Source organism: Glycine max, chromosome 2 (genome assembly GCF_000004515.6).
Source record: "Glycine max cultivar Williams 82 chromosome 2, Glycine_max_v4.0, whole genome shotgun sequence".
NCBI classification, from domain to species: domain Eukaryota; kingdom Viridiplantae; phylum Streptophyta; class Magnoliopsida; order Fabales; family Fabaceae; genus Glycine; species Glycine max.
In genome coordinates this window covers 44,372,574-44,376,032 of record NC_016089.4, presented here as the reverse complement: position 1 = coordinate 44,376,032, position 3,459 = coordinate 44,372,574, and the positions used below count along the sequence as shown (strand labels likewise).

At 26.7% G+C, this 3,459-nt stretch overlaps 2 non-coding genes across 2 annotated transcripts; both read left to right on the top strand.

Annotated features, from left to right (window-relative positions):
- Window positions 1–3,210: 3,210 nt before the first annotated feature.
- TRNAG-GCC (transfer RNA glycine (anticodon GCC)) lies at window positions 3,211–3,281 on the top strand. The gene has a single exon. It is a non-coding gene; the product is annotated as a tRNA-Gly (tRNA).
- A 6-nt stretch (window positions 3,282–3,287) lies between these two features.
- Window positions 3,288–3,374, top strand: LOC113000983 (small nucleolar RNA snoR114). The gene has a single exon (XR_003266291.1). It is a non-coding gene; the product is annotated as a small nucleolar RNA snoR114 (small nucleolar RNA).
- Window positions 3,375–3,459: the final 85 nt, after the last annotated feature.

Genomic DNA, 3,459 nt, shown 5'->3' with positions numbered 1-3,459 from the left:
AACGTTAACATGTGGGTTATAATATATATAAGCAGAGTATATCAGCATTGAAAACTTCGTAGCTAGGTAGTGTGGTAAAGGTAAACTTTCTGACTTGGTCGCCATTGCAATTGTGTGTCTCCACTTGTTGATGAAAAGGCCATTACTTTCGTCACTGTAGCTTCCTCTCATAACAAAGGCCATTACATATGATGTGCAAATGGCAATAAGGAATTGAACCAAAAATAAATGAAGAAGAGTAATAATATTATTAAAGCTAATAAAATTAATCAACGTAGACCTATTTTTATTTTTATAATTTAGAAATTAAAATAATAAATATTTAATAATACATTAAGAATATTAAAATGATTACTATTATTTAATGAATAAACAAAACATGTCAAAATAATATAAAAGACATTCAATCACAGACGGTCATTATAAAAAAAATTATTAATTTTTATAATAATTATCTTTAAAATAATAATAAAATATTTATAATTAATTCATAGAAGTTTTCCCATGTACTTACAGTATAAACTCTTAAATTTTTATGTAATAATTAAATTCAACTACTGAAATTTCGTTTTTTTTTAAGAGAGAGATTTTTTTTAATGGTGTTGGTCATTTGACTTCGTTTTGTGGAACCAAAATAGAAAGAGGTTAATAGGCAAAATAGCCTATTAATTTTACTTGCTGAAAAATTATATAATTGTAAATAAATTTTCAATAATCTCCAAATATTAAATCTTTTTTTTTGGAGAGTCCTAAATATTAATATATCTGTATGCTTCTTAGAAAAAAAAATATGTCATTTCATTTTACAATTTCTCCAATAAAAAGGAATACTTTCCAGTAATGTTAGATACCAAGGGGACTAATATTTTTTTAAGAAAAAAACGTGTAGTTTTGTTTAAAATTTCTCAATTACTATAGTAGAATTGAATCACATGTTGACTTTTTTTACTAACATAGTTAGGGTCTTGGGGTCACCCCAAGGTATCCTTGTCCACATGCAAGTTTATAAAATTAATCCTCAGTCGAGAGACTTTATTACACCGAGAGTTTATCGCTTATCCTTAAATATATTTTACAAGGATTGATGAACTTAATCAGATTCTTCCTATAAATTCAGTATGTATTTTCAATTAAGTTATACTCATTTGATGAATCACATGTGGATTATATATAACCAACATTAAAAAAAAAAAAACGTCAGCATTTACCAAATACGATTGAAGGGTACACCCAAAAAAATACGTCGACATTCAATTTTCATAAATTTTTTAAATGTTTGAAACGAGGTAGTCCGCTTCAAGTTGATGAATATATATTTGAAACAATACATGCTCAATTATCCACTTGTTAATTATGACATTTATTCCTTTCAAAAAAAAATATTATGACATTTATGATTGAAGCAACTCTATATCAAACATATATATTCCGGTCAAGCTTGACTAAATCCTGAAGTTATCAGCTAGCTTCAAGCTTAATTTAATCTAAACGTGAAAAAAGTCCAATCTAATCTTTAAAATGAACAAGTCATAGGAATTAGGTTTGAAGTTAAAGATCTTATAATTGAATAATAAAGTCTCTTTCTCAAATCGCTACTTGAGAATTACAATGTTTTAAATCAATTGATTGTTTCAGTAATTAGTTTATTTGATTTGACTAATATTAGTTGCTAAAATTACGTGAATTTATGTTTGGCAAATCCAATGAGACAAACATATCTTTAGTACTTTGGTGAGATAAAAAAGAGGAATTTGTTGAGAAGTTTGCATCACTTAGCCTCAAATGCAAGTGGCCTATGCAATCAATTTGTAATAAAATTAAAGGAAACTAACAAGGAAGTAAAAGTTACTAATTTATTACTAATGTGATTTCTTAATTTTATTTTAAGTTATAATTTGGTCCCTAATTCATTAAAAGTTATAAAATAATTCTTTATCTAACTAACAATGATTATTTTCAATTTTAAGATACGATTTTCAATCTTGTGTAGCCACTCCATGTAACATGTTGGTTTAACGGACAAAACGTTGTTTTTCTTTGTTAGTGCTTAAATAGGTTGATTTTAATTTATTTGGTAATTTACTTGAATATATATTAGTTGATGTGCTCGAATATTTGGTTTGTTTTCAATAAATACTATATATATTTAGCCTTTGGCTGGGACTTTCTATTTGTTATTTATGTATGAGTATATATATTTATTATGAAAAATTTAATCAATTATTAACAAGTATTAATTAAAAAATAAAATATAAAATAAAATTTTAAATTTTTTTAGACATTTTTAGTTTATTTTGGTTTACTAGTCGGTTTTTTTTTAAAAAAAATATTTTTTTATTCTTGATATGCAAGTCAAGCCATTTTACCCGGGCTATGAGGTAGACGTGGACTAATAAAATGAAAAGGGAATTGCTATTTGCATTTCCTTTTTTACACCTATCCTTCTCAATTTCCCCACAAATTATCCTCCTTAACATACTTCCCCCTAAACTTAAAAATAAAATCCCTTGCCTCCCACCATTAATTGAAACACTTTAAGAGATTAAACTGAAGCTTTTTAAATTTAAGACTAATTTGAAAAAAAAGAAGATAAGTTAGCAAAATTCTATTTTAACAAAAAAAAATCATAAAATATAAAGTATACATTATCGACATTAAGTCAACCATAAAGTTACAAATAAATCCTTTAATAAAAGGTTTCAAGATAAAGTACAGTGAAATATATAGTTAATTTGGATTTTATTGAATATTACATTTAACCTCGAGATAATAGAGTATAATTTACTCATACCAATTATTGAGAGATTAATTATGATAACCCAAGTTTGATTCTATTGCATTTGATTTTACAGATTGAAGCTTCTACAAAACACAGCGGGTAGAATCATAAATTATACTCGTAATAGAAAAATATAAATTGTAAAATGTTTAGGAAGTGTGGACTCTGGTGTCTTTAAACTTTGATGCAAATGAAGTTCTAGTTATCTCATATAAATTAATTCCCTTTGACTTGAACTTTTATTTCTACTTGGTGAAATCAAATTCAAGAGTCTAATCAGCATATTTTAATCATGTCAAGTCAGAGGCGCAAGAAACCAAAGTAAATTTTGGATGAAACACACCTGTTCATATTACTATAGATTAAACAAAATGAAGTTGAAAACATAATTACTTAATAAATATTATTTTGTGTAGAATTCTGATAAAAAAGCACCAGTGGTCTAGTGGTAGAATAGTACCCTGCCACGGTACAGACCCGGGTTCGATTCCCGGCTGGTGCAAATTAAGAGCTGTGATGACAATTGTGTCAGCTGTGATAGATGGGTCTGTCACAACTTTCTGATTTTCTGAAGAATGGTGGCACTCCTGAGCTCTTTCTTTTTTTTATTATAATATAATTCATAATCATCCTACTTCTGTCTTATCTAATCCTAATGAGAATTCGAAATTGAAAAAGTA